The 14382-nt window shown below is 37.4% G+C and overlaps 1 protein-coding gene across 5 annotated transcripts in view; it reads left to right on the top strand.

The window, feature by feature from the left end:
- Window positions 1-14382, top strand: part of ANKS1B (ankyrin repeat and sterile alpha motif domain containing 1B) — a 6771497-nt gene that overhangs the window by 606615 nt on the left and 6150500 nt on the right. The gene's annotated exons all lie outside the window — the stretch shown is intronic.

Genomic DNA, 14382 nt, shown 5'->3' with positions numbered 1-14382 from the left:
ACTGGTTATTGTATCTTTGTCTGTTAGAAAGAGATGTTAAATAACCAATGAATAATGTATATGCACTTGTTATTCATTGGTTCTATACAGAGGAGCAATCCAATCAAAATCAAGATGCACCTGTTGCATTATAGGTTAAACTAGAAGATCTACATCCAGTCATATACTCCTTATTCAGTGGTGCTATGTTAAGGCATGCACCCATCTAAAATCAAAATACACCTATTACCTAATAACCATACTTTCATATGAATAATGAGCTTTTTTCACCCACATATAAAATTTTATAAACATTTTGTGGACGATGTTTTCATAATATGGGAAGATATGACAGAGATGCTGGAAATTTTTCATGTATACATTGAAACCACGACAAGTTTTCTACGATTTACCATGCACCATTCAAACAATAGCATAGAGTTTTTGGATGTCTTACTACAACTTGATGAAGGAGTGTTTAATACAGCTATTTTCAATAAAACTTGCAAAAGGAACACTTTATTAATGCGTACCAGCATGTATCCAAGGCACATATATAACAACATCCTTAATGGTCAAATGCTAAGAAACTCTAGACTACATACAAAAGATCAGGACTTTGAAGAGCCAATTTCTTCTCTTGGTTCACAATTTATATCCAGAAGATATAAAAACAAAGAGGTTATATATTGGATAAATGAAGTCAGGGAACAGTGAAAAACTTGTGGAAAACCGTTCTTTTTCCTGCAAACAATATTTCGTCACTTGATAATACTGATGGTCATCCTTTCAGTGCTCCACATACAAGGGTCATTTTAAAATATTCCAATGACATTCAATATGTATGTAATATTATTAGGATGAATTGTAAAATCTTGACTAGTTATGAAAAGATAAGAGCAGTGGTGAGTGATGCTCCAGCTTTTACCTATATGAACAATAAAAACTTAAAACGAATGTTGTGCAAGGAGTCTGTCCTATGTCATCATACCTATTCAAACAGGATTGGAACCTTCTCCTGCAGACGCTGTTCATCCTGTAAATACATCTCTAAACTACAAGGTTTTGTACATCCTTCTACTAATAAGAACTATTGTCGGAAATTATATGCTGACTGTACCACAAGGAATGTAGTTTACCTTGCACATTGTCAACAGTGCCAATGTTTTTATGTTGGCAAGACCAACAGACAGCTAAAACAAAGAATATCTAAACATATCAGTGATATTCATCTGTAGGATACAAAGAGCCCTTTAATGAAGCATATTCTGGTGAATGACTCCCATATTTTTCTGTTTCTGGTCTTTCATATATACAAAAATGCCTGAGGTGGAGACATTGTAACTGAAACTGAGCTAGTTGAGATGAACTGAATAGGCAATTTCTGAGCTGATGTTTTTCCAGACTTGAATACTTGTCTTCCTGTCAAGCCAGTTTTGAAGAAATGGAGGTTGAAACATTAGCAATTGGATTTCAAATAGATGGACATGTATATCTATATGCATATTCCTATATTCCGTTATATATCTTGGATACTCCCTTACCAGCAGGAATGTCTGTTCAGTTGATTTGTACACAATAGGATTATTTCCTTGATACTACATTGCCTTTCTCCATCTGTTGTGTATTCATATGGAAAGCCCCTTTTTTAGATGTTTGCCTTTTAGAATATTTTTCAATGACTTTTAATTTACCATATCTATATATTGGTTGCATGCCAGCTTGCATCAGTATTTTGTGGCAATGCAATGTGTTGTTTCCTCCACCAAAATAGAACAGATGCAGTGGGTTTTATAAGCTCAAAGGTTCATAGGATAATACTAGGCTATTGGCCCGGAGGCCCTTCTAAGCCTAGCCAAAAATTTCACCCATGTTCCCACAAAGTCAGCACCTGTTTCCCCTGTCCAGCAGGGACACAGGTGGAATCCCTGTGATATATTTTCTGTTTCCCATCCAGTCATCCAGGTTTCTCTTAAACAGGGCTAGAGAGCTATTCTGCTTAACATGGAGAGGGTGTCTGTTCCACAGACAGGGGAGTCTCTGGGACACAAATCTGCCCCACCCACAAGTTCTGTTAATGTCACAGACCAGGTTTAGGCCTTACGTGTGGGGTTGCCTGAGTGGATTGTGACTTATGGGTATGCAGCAACTCCATCAAGGCTGAGTCTGAGATGGCCTTGTATGCCAGACACAGGTCACCTCTGAGCAGTCTGTACGAGACTGATTAGGGGGACAGGGCTTTTAGCCTATCTGTATAGGACAGGTGTTTGAGACCCTGGATTTTCTTCATCAGGAACCTCTGTGGTCTCTCCAGCTGCTGCATGTGCTTGGCACGGTACATGCCAAAGGGGGCACTGTACTTGATAATGGGTCTGATAAGGGAGGAGTACAGGAATGCTATAACCTCCTTGTTCCTGGATGAAATACCCTTACTTATGAGATGAGCCTTGTAGAAAGCCTTCCATACATTGGAGGCAATGTGGTGGTCAAAAGTTAGGTGTCTACCAACCTGGGTGCCCAAGTCCCTCACAACTGCTTGTGTACATTGCTATTAATGTGATAATTAGTGGGGATGCCATTTTCCCCAAAGCGGATAATGATGCATTTCTTGGCATTCAGTTTGAGGCCATGCTCCTGGCACCAGTCATTAGTTTGGGTAAGGCCCTCTTGGAGGATGGTCACATCACTAGGGGAATTTAAGACAGCACCCAGCTTGCAGTCATCTGAAAACTTGGTCAGCCACAGACCACTGGTTTTGGTTTGCACCTCAGAAACATATATCCCAAAGAGAAGAGGCCCAAAAAACAGTTGTTGGGGTACACCACTCATTTCGGGTCTACTACTGTTGGTGGCTTCCCCTATTTTAACTGAGTGGGTTCTATCAGTGAGATAGTTAGCTACCCATCTGGTAAAATATGGATTGTTGCCTAGCTGGGAGAGTTTATCTATTATGTTTGAGTGGGGAATAGTGTCGAAGGCTTTGGCTAGGTCAAGGTAGGCAGTGTGCACAGTCTTCCTCTCGTCCATGGCTTTGGTGACTGTTTTGAAGAAGTTGTCCAAGTTTAATAGGCATGATCTCACTTTTAACAAACCAAACTATGTGGGGTCAAGCATTTGGAGGTTGCCAATGTCCTTGTTTATAAGGTCCATGATAATGCATTCCATGGCCTTTCAGATCAGGGTAGTTAGGCTGATGGGCCTATAATTTCCTGGGTCAGTGGACGCTCCACCTTGGTGTAGAGGGATGACAGTGGCTGTCCTCCATTTGACTAGGATGAAGCTGGTGCTCAGGCTTTGGTTGAACAGGGAGCTTAATGGAGCTGAGAGCTCATGCCTGAGTTCATGTAGGATGCAGCCAGGGATGTTGTCGGGTCCCATGTAGACTGTATTTTTTCCCTTTGAGAGGGCATTAAAGACCTGCTCCCTGGTGATGAGAGGAGGGGGACAGGTGCTGGGGATCTCCTGGTTTACTGATGGGGGGGACAGGGGGTAAGGTTTTCACTGAATCTGTCTGCCAGCACGTTGGCAATATCTACGGTGTTTGTGTATGTGGTGGTGTTCACCAACAGTTCAGAGCAGATTTGGGTGTTACCTTTGAGACTGTGAACGTAAAGTACTTGTGATTGTCCTTAGTGGATGTGGCCAATTTGGACTCAAGGTTAGCCTTAGAGGATTTCACCAGTGACCTTATTTGCTTGTTCAGGCAAAGGAGAGATTGCTTCCAACTCAGCACCTGCTCCTTCTTGGTCTTGGACAGTGATTTTTTTTCCTTTTTATTATAGAGTTTGTTTATTGCTGCTGTCCACCAGATAGGTTTACTTTTCCCTGAGGAAGATGATTTGGTCCTGTCAGGTATTGCTGAGTCCCTACAGCTGTGCAGGTGCTCATATAGCTTTTTTGGTGTAGGCTTGGACAGTAGTGCTAGTTCCAACTGAAGGGATGGTGGCTGTGAATCTGCTTATACCTGCTCTGAGGAGATTGCGGTCAGCTTTGGAAAAGTTTTTTTCTTTGACCCTGAATGGGGGGGGGGGGGGTCAGGGGAGATAGTGACTTCGAAAGTGATCACTTGATGGTCATATCTTACCAAAGAGGATGACACTGTAGGGGTGCTACAGTGGCTACTCATGTTGGTTAGTACCAGGTCCAGGATATTTTCACCTCTTATGGGGGTGTGGACCAGATGAGCCAATGCATTGGCATTGATGAAGTCAAGGACACACATCCATTTACATCCATTTATAAATGACTTTACATAGGTCTTTTTGTTATTATGCTGGGGAATCGACATTAGTACTCTGTTTAGTAGTTGGACACATTTATGTAATGGTCTGTGTGTTTTAAGAGATTAGCTGTCTTACTTATGACATTTTCAGGCTAATAGGTTGTTTACTGTCTGTGTTTATGGCCTATGTTATTTGTTTTGGCAATGATGACTTTAGGGTGGCATAAATATATGGTAATAAGTGATTGGCTGAAATAATATTCTATAATCACTGCAAGCATATGTGGTTCGTTTGTATGCATCTTCTGCCATTTGGCGATGTCCACTGTTCGTTATAGTTGCTTAGCCACTGTTTGATTGTGAATTATGAATTTAATGATAATTTATATGAGGTTTCTTTTAACATTTATTTATTTTATTTTATTAATTTATTTTATTTTATTTAACATTTGTTAACTGGGAAAGTCCGACTTGGAACGAACTGATTTTCAGCAGAGGCCTAGGGAGAAACATTCCAGATGCATGCCTTTGTAATTTTAATATACATATTTTTGAAGGATCAGTATATAGTTTTTGTGGATGATTATCTTATTTGGTAGAGTTTCTTAATGTTTTATGTATTTGATATAATTGCATTTATTTTTATTTTGATGTTAGTTCATGTGACTATGCTTAGTCATTTAATGTTTGCGGTCGATGTGACTCTTGGAACATTTTCTCTTGAGATCGGTAGCTCTCAAGATAAAATGTCTTTATTCAATGGTTGCTGTTCCATTCAAAGGAGCATTGCATGATTATTACATTTGTTATATGTTTTATCAGTGATTTGATGTACATAATATTATGGATTTCTTACTATGAGATACACATTGTGTTCCTAAAAAGACTACTGTTACTTCAAGTCAAGTTTTACCACTGTTGATGTCCAGTGATCATGAGGTTTTAAAGGTTAATTTGTTGCTAGGTAATTCTGCCAAACTGAATTCTAAACCAATGCACAGAAGATTAATTACAGATTATATGGAAGCAAAATAGTCACTGTGTAAAATTAACTGGAGTGAGGTGTTCATGGAAAAACTGCAGATGGAATATGAAAAGTTTTGAAAGAGAATTTGAGTACAAAAATAAAAAAAAGTGGTTATCATCAGGATCTAGGCATACAATATTAGGAGGATATGTTTTCTTAAGAACAAGATATCTGATTAAGGTTCGAGACAAAAAAATATAAGAAATGGAAGAGAGGTTGAACTATAACTTTGAAAACTGAAATAAACAAGCTGGACAAACAGATTTAGCATAGTCAGAGACAAGATCAAGAAAAATTTGAAGAAAATTTATATAAAGATATTGAGCATAATAGGAAACCTTTTTATAGATACATAAAATGTGGAAGGAGTAAAGACGTACAACTTGATAAGCTGTGTGTAGATTCGAAAATTTATTCTCAGACACAACAGATTATAGATATATTTACAAAATCTTATGCAAAATAGTTTGGCTCCACAAAAGGGGTGATAAGTTGTCCTAGTGGCATCCAGGTAACCCCAGATACTGGAATCAAATTAGATTATATTGAAAAAGAACTGTGCAATCTAGATCCAAACAAAGCACAGGGGAAGGAGACGGAATTAGTAACAATGATCTGAGAACACTCCAGCAAGAACTTACGGTACCATTATATCTATTATTCACTAAGTCATATAAACATGGGGATATTCCTCAGTATTGGAGACATGCACTTATTAAAACTGCCTTTAAGGAAAGGGGAATAGGACAGATCCAGAGTCATTTAGACTCTTAAGCCTACTTTCGTGTTCTGGAAAAATAATGGAAAAGGTAATATTGGATAAGTTATTGTCAGAATTGGACAGGTTTGGACTTAAAACCATATATCAGCATGCATATGTTGAAAATAGATCTATAACTGCCTGTAAAAAGATATTCTGTAAACGGGTTCTTATTGTGTGATCGAAAATTGTAAACGGCGAACTTGTATTGAGCGAACCCGATTGGTCAAAATGTCACGTAACACGGAAATTGCCATAGGGAATATTTTCCCTTTACTTCAATGCAGTGTGATCCCAGAGTAAGAATATTTAAGTAGCAGGATGTGGGAGGTGCAGCCCCCCACATGGGGGGTGCAGGGGGGCTTGACACCCTGCCTACAGCGTTTTGGTAAATATAGTTTTTTATTTATTTTTTTTATTATATTTTCGAAATTTCAAACATCGCTCATATGGTGTCGACCATATGGTGTTCGATGTTTGAAACTTTCGAAAATATAATATAGACCCCTATAAACAATATAATAATAACTATGAATGAAAAATTGTGCTGTGATGTAATTTATATGGATTTAACTTACGCATTTGACAGGGTCATACACAAAACACTAATCAATAAGTACAACTAGGTATTGATGTACTCTTGATAAGATGGATAGCTGCATGGCTTACATATAGGACATATCAAGTATCGTACAGCAACTGGGCAGGTGAAATCCTTGGTTACAATCAGGGTGTCCCACAGGGCTCTGTCCAAGGCCCTTACTTGTCTAGACTGTATCTTTCAGACCTAACTTTTTCATATGAGGTGTTCTACAGTTTATATGCAGATGGCCTGAAATTAGGTAAACTGATTACTTGTTACAGATAGGGCATGTATGCAAAATAACTTGACTAAATTGACTGTTTGGGCACAGGAGAATAATATGCTGATAAACATATAAAAAACTAAGCATATGAGATTTAGGAGACATAAACTGAAAGGTGAATATTTAATACAGCACACAGTGATTGAAACTGTAGACTCATTTAAGGACGTGGGTATATGGATAGATCCAGCTATGAATTTTTGTAATCATATTAACCAATTGGTTAATGATAATTATAGAACTATAGATTGTATAAAAGATTTATAAAGTCTAGGAAATCAAAACTGATGAGCTCATTGTTTGTTAGTTACATTACACCCAAACTTGAGTAGGGAATAACAATATGGAAACCCTATAAGAAAACAAGCATGAGTAAACTGGAAAGTGTACAGCGGAAATATACCAAGAACATCCATGGATGTGAAAATTTAAGTTTTTATGGAAGACTAAAATATCTGAACTTTGTACAATGTCCCTTACAGATATCTAAGAGGAGTTCTTATTCAGTGATATAGGGCATTTAGAGACAGCTACCTCTGGGAATGTTTGGGGTTATCAAAAAGGGGTCTATAATATAATACTGAATGTTCACAACTGCGAACACCTAAACAGTGACACATAAATGCCAAACTCCTAAAATAGCAAAGGATGTAAACATCGAAATCCAGAACGCCAAATGCATTTCCAACAACAACAGCATCATACAGGTAAGGAAAACCTACAAAAGCAAACTTCATTAAACATACTTTTGCAAGCCCCCCTGCACCCCCCACACCCCCTACTTAAATATACCAACTCCAAGATCGCACTTACAGTGGGGAAAAGGATATATTTCCTCTTCCCCATGATCACCCTGCTGACCACGGAAATACTTTGGCGTTCCGGATTTCGGTGTTTACGTCCTTTGCTATTTTAGGAATTTGGCGTTTATGTGTCACTGTTTAGGTGTTCGCTGTTGTGAACATTCGGTCTTATAATACAGACCCATCAAAAAGTACTAGAGAATCATCAGACACCCTATGCAGAAGATTCTGTAGGAATGAGAAATGTACTAATTGGTTCTCTGACAGAGTAGCTGATGTATGGAACAGACTGCCAAATTATATTAAAGCAAATACTAGTTTAGATACTTTAGGAACAGTCTGGACACTTATTTTGAGAACAAGTGTTTTGGTATATCAGCAAGCCAGAAGGGCATTGATGCCTATGCTTAAAGTATTTGCATGTATGTATGTATGTATGTATAGGCAGTTATCTGTAGCTATGATGCTCACTAAGTTATGTACCTTTCAAAATATGATTTGCTTCATAGTTAGCATGTCTCTATGTGAGACAAAGATTTTTTTTAGTGTCTGACCATTCGTTTTTGCCTGATTTCTTCTAACCAATGGTGAATTAATTTCATATATGTATAGGAAGTGTGCAGGTTTTGGCTATTGATTTCTGGTTTGCTGAATGTGTAAGCTGTGTCCAATGGATGTGTAGCGCCAGATTGCTATGCAACAGGTGTACCTCAACTTTGACTGGATTGTTCTTCTATATAGCACCAATGAATTAGAAGTGTATACACACTATTCTTAGGTTATTTAACATTCCCTTTTAAGGAGCATAGAGAGAATAACTTGCTAGTGTGTGATTGATAAGATTGAAAGCAGATCCTTTAGTTTAGTTCCTAATGCTTTAGAGAATGATATGTTTTTCTTATAAAAGTATGGTTATCATGCAATAGGTATATTTTTCATATGAAAGTATGGTTATTATGCAGTAGGTGTATTTTGATTTTAGATGGGTACGTGCCTTAACATAGCTCTAATGAATAAGGAGTATATGATTGGATGAAGATCTTCTAGTTTAACGTGTAATGCAACAGGTGCACCTTGACTTTGATTGGATCGCTCCTCTGTGTAGCACCAATGAATAAGAAGTGCATATACATTATTCATTGGTTGTTTAACATCTACTTCTAACCAATGGAGATAGAATAACTTGTTAATGTGTGATTGATACGATCAGAAGCAGATTTTTTAGTTTAACTCATAGTGCTATAGTGAATGATATGTTTTTCGTATGAAAGTATGGTTATTATGCAATAGGTGTATTTTGATTTTAGATTGGTTCGTACCTTAACATAGTACCAGTGAATAAGTAGTATATGTATGTTATTCATTGGTCTTTTAACATCTTGTATTAACTATTGAAGGTCGAACAATTTGCCAAGATGCGATTGATATGATTAGATGCAGAACTTTTAGTTTAACCTGTAATGTCTAAAGTAATAATATGTTTTATTTACATCGTCCATGTGATTGGTTGGAAGATGTTTTTTAAGAGATATGGTTTTAGAGTTAAACTTGAAGAAGGGTTTTACCTGAAAGCACTCGTCCAGTATTTACATTATATTATTTTATTTAAGCACTTTAGTCTTATGTTTATCGCAATGGTGGTTTTTGTACTTTGCTTTCTATGTTATTTTATACAAGTTTGAGTACCTACCTTTTGTGGCGGGGATCTTCGTTTGCTTTGCTTCTACTGTATATATATATATATATATATATATATATATATATATATATCTATATCTATATCTATATCTATCTATATCTATATCTATATATCTATATATCTATATCTATATCTATCTATATATGTATATATATATATATATATATATATATAGACGTTTGAGATTCAGGTTCTCATTAAGCCCTGGAACCATCTCAGCATTTAAAAATAACTGCCAGTGGAGTTCTTTTAGCTGCAGAAAAGTGTTAAAGTCACCAAAAAAAAACTGATAAAAAACGAAATTTAAAATAAATTAAAGAATTTTATTAATGGGTGTGATAAGATTTTAGAAGCCAGGGAAGTTAAATGGCAAGTTATACTTGAATCTGATAAGTTCCCTGGCATCTAGGAAAATATTATTAAATGTTTATTGAAACTGAAATTAGTATACTATTTTATCATGTAATGGCATGTGTCTTTAAGTGAAGTTTTTAAAGTTTTTAAATATATGAGATGTAATTAATTAATTTATGCTGAATATCTACTGGTCATTTTCAAATTACGTCATAAGGAAAGGGGTATTTAAACTTTGATTTTGTTAGTGAATATACTTCTAAAGACGTTCCGTGTTCATTAAAAGAAGGAACAAAAGTGCTAAAACAGTCTTACAATTGCAAAAACTGAAGCACCGAATTAGAAAGCCTCGCTCCCTTTTTGACCCATGGTAGCTCTCGTGTCGGTGGTGAATTGATTGGAAATGTTGAAATTTGATATTTTTATGACATTTAGGGAAGTCGGCGTAACAGAATTTGGCTAAACGGTTCATGTTTAAGCACATTCGGAAATGTGCTTTCAAACATATGAAGTTATACCACACACACACACACACACACACACACACACACACACATATATATATATATATATATATATATATATATATATATATATATATATATATATATATTGATATAAAAACTCAGACAACAAAAAGATTTTTCCAGCACTAGTATAAATATCCCTTAAGTCCGTTGTAGTGTAGCATAGCAGCATAATGCAAAGTCTATTCTCATTATAAACAGTCTCAAAATATTAACTGTTATCAAACAGAAAATCTGAATGCAAAATATGCAGCCAGAAACTTCCTTTTAAACTTCCCTGTAATGAAAGGTCATAACTGCCAGTACAGCTATTTAGAATTTTGTAAATAATTGTATATCATTTGTGAATATCAATATGATTTATATAAGATGCTTGTGTTACAAATGTATTAGAACTGTATGTCATGTGTATATCAAACTGATGGTACAGAAGTGTGTGTTGAAAAGGTTTTTGCAATGTACTGTTTGAAATGTAACAACAGTGTGCTGTACTGGAATAGAACAGAAATGTGCATGCACTATTGTAACTGTTTAAATGTATATATTTTAAAAGTGGAAACTGGAATACAGAAGGTTAACTTCAGAAAATAGCTGAAATTAAATTACTTTATGGCTATGCAATAAAAGATATCTTTCAGTTTTCAATGAGTTAGAGACATAGAGTCTGTGCTGAGAAGCTTTATGTATTGTCTTCAGAGTGAACTAATTACTACCTATGAAAGTATGAAGGAATGCACTTGTTTTATGACTTCCAGCATCTGCCAAAGATCTGAGGTCTATGTATTTTCACAGGTAGATGCTAAATACTGCCAAGCTTCCAGTAGTCAGGGTTTCACCAGGGATAGAGTCAGATGACACGAAATAATGTAATTTTGCAAGCTATCCCATCAGTAATATTTAAGATATTAATTTGAGGAGTCTCTTAGAGAGACAGGGCATTCTGTATTCTGTGTTGGACTTGACAAGAACCATTCACACATCTGCATGTTCTAATTAAGTAAGTTAAATAGGGTATAGTACTTCTCCTAGATACAGTCAGGAATATAGTAGAGTTTAATTTAGATATTTTTCTTTATTTATTTAAGACTGTCCTGCAGTGTTGTTTTAAATATTTCCTGTGGTTTTGAGCTCTGATATCACTGTGAATATATATTTAGTATTGTCTTGTTCTTTTATTATTTAGTATTAAATATGTTTAAACCTTTCATCACAGCTGATCAAACTACCATTTGTATTAATATATTAGTATTACACAGTAAGATTGGGCACCCTTTATTAAGGGCCTTAAAGTAGGTGATAAAGAGTTGACTGGTGGCAGTGGTCTGGACAAAAGAGGGCATAGCTAGTAAACTTGTGTGTGCAAGAGACCAGATGGAAGGGTAGTAAGGCCAGGTGTATCAGAAGTGGGTTCAAATTGTTTCACCATAGTGTGGATGGGAGGAGAAGTGGTGTAGTGGTTATCCTAAAGGAACAGTATGTCAAGAATGTTTTGAAGGTGAAAAGAGTGTCGGATAGAGTGATGTATATGAAGCTGGAAATTGATGGTGTGATGATGAATGTTGTTAGTGCATATGATCCGCTAGTTGGGTGTGCAATAGATGAGAAAGCAAAATTTTGGAGTGAGTTGGATGAAGTGGTGGAGAGTGTCCCCAAGGGTAAGAGAGTGGTGATTGGAGCAGATTTCAGTGGGCATGTTGGTGAAAGGAACAGGGGGATGAGGAGGTGATGAGTAGGTTTGATGTTTAGGAGAGGAATGCAGAAGGTTAGACGGTAGTGGATTTTTTGAAAAGGATGGACATGGCTGTGGTGAATAAGTATTTTAAGACAAGGGAGGAGTATAGGGTGATGTACAAGAGTGGAGGAAGATGCACACAAGTGGATTATGTCCCATGCAGGGAAGCCAGTTTGAAGGAGATTGTAGACTGCAAAGTGGTGACAAGGGAAATCGTAGTTAGGCAGTATAGGATGGTGGTCTGTAGGATGACACTGGCGATCAAGAAGAAGAGGAGGAGAGTGAAAGCAGTGCCAAGGATCAAATGGTGGAAAAAAAGGATAACTACTGTAAGGTGGGGTTCAGGGAAGAGTTAAGACAGGCACTGGGTGGCAGTGAAGAGTTATCAGACAGCTGACGTGGTAAGGGAGACAGCTAGAAAGGTGCTTGATTTAACATCTGGACAGAGGAAGGAGGACAAGGAGACCTGGTGGTGGAATGGGGAAGTACAGGAGAGTATACAGAGGAAGAGATTGGTGAAGAAGAAGTGGGATTGCCAGAAAGATGAAGAAAGTAGACAGGAGTACAAGGAGATGAGGCGTATAGTGAAAAGAGAGGTGTCAAAAGCGAAGGATAAGGTATATGGTGAGTTGTATGAAAGGTTGGACACTATGGAGGGAGAAAAGTACCAGTACTGATTGGCTAGACAGAGAAACTGAACTGGAAAAGATGTGCAGCAGGTTAGGGTAATAAAAGATAATGACTCACAAGTGAGGAGAGTGTATTGAAGAGATGGAAAGAGTACTTTGAGTGGCTGATGGATGAAGAGAATGAGAGAGAGAGAAGGTTGGATAATGTGCGGATAGTGAGTCAGGAAGTGCAATGGATTAGCAAGGAGGAAGTAAGGGCATCTATGAAGAGGATGAGGATGTGGAAGCATGGAGGTATTTAGGAGAGATGTCATTGGGGTTTTTAAACAGATTGCTTAAGGAAATCTTGGAAAGTAAGAGGATGTCTGAGGAGTGGAGAAATGTATTGGTACTGATCTTTAAGAATAGGTGTGATGTGCAGAGCTGTAGTAACTACAAAGGGATAAAATTGATCAGCCACTGCATGACGTTATGGGAAAAAGCAGTGAAAGCTAGATTAAGAAGGGAGATGATGATTAGTGAGCAGCAGTATGGTTTCATGCTGGCAAAGAGCATGACAGATGCAATGCTTGCTCTCAGGGTGTTGCTGGAGAAATACAGAGAAGGTCAGAAGGAGTTGCATTGTGTCTTTGTGGACATAGAGAAACCATATGACAGGGTGCCTAGAGAAAAGTTGTGGTATTTTATAACCATGTCGGGAGTGGCATAGTAGTATGTAAGAGTGGTACAAGATATGTACAAGGGCAGTGTGGCAGTGGTGAGATCTGTGGTAGGAGTGACAGATGCATTCAAGGTGGAGGTATAATTACATCAAGGATCAGCTCTGAGCCCTTTCTTATTGGCAATGGAGATGGACAGTTGACAGACAAGATTAGACAGAAGTTCCCGTGGACTATGATATTTGCGGATGACATTGTCATTTGTAGTGAAAGTAGGGAACAGGTTGAGGAGACCCTGAGAGGTAGAGATTTGCTCTAGTTAGGAGAAGCATGAAAGTCAGCAGGACTAAGACAGAATATATGTGTGTGAATGACAGGGAGGACAGAGGAATAGTGAGGATGCAGGAAGTAGAGTTGGTGAAGGTGGATGAGTTTAAATTCTTGGGATCAAGAGTTCAGAGTAATGATGAGGGTGAAAGAGAGATGAAGAAGAGAGTGCAGGCGGGGTTGAGTGGGTGAGGAAAAGTGTCAGGAGTGATTTTGGACAGCCGGGTACCAGTAAGAGTGAAAGAAAAGGTCTACAAGATGGTAGTGAGACCAGCTATGTTATATGGGTTAGAGATGATGGCACTGAAGAAAAGACAGGACTCAGAGCTGGAGTTGGCAGAGTTAAAGATGTTAAGATTTGCATTGGGTATGATGAGGATGGACAAGATTAGAAATGAGTATATTAGAGAGTCAGCTCACATTGAACAGTTTGGAGACAAAGCCAGATGGGCAAGATTGTGCTGGTTTGGACATATGCTGAGGAGGGATGCTGGGTATATTGGGAGATGGATGTTAACAATGGAGCTCCAGGTAGGAGGAAAAGAGGAAGGCTTAAGATAAAGTTTATGGATGTGGTGAGAGAGGACATGCAGGTGGTTGGTGTGACAGAGCAATATGCAGAGGACAGGAAGAAATGGAAACAGATGATCCACTGTGGCAACCCCTAATGGAAGCAGCCAAAAGAAAAATAAGATATATATATATATATATATATATATATATATATATATATATATATATATATAAAAAACTATATACACGTGCACATATACATATGTATGTAAATACACACGCACA

Source organism: Protopterus annectens, chromosome 11.part0 (genome assembly GCF_019279795.1).
Source record: "Protopterus annectens isolate FY-2018-M chromosome 11.part0, PAN1.0, whole genome shotgun sequence".
NCBI classification, from domain to species: Eukaryota; Metazoa; Chordata; order Ceratodontiformes; family Protopteridae; genus Protopterus; species Protopterus annectens.
Note: the sequence above shows the minus strand (reverse complement) of the source record. Positions and strands in the feature narration are given on the sequence as shown.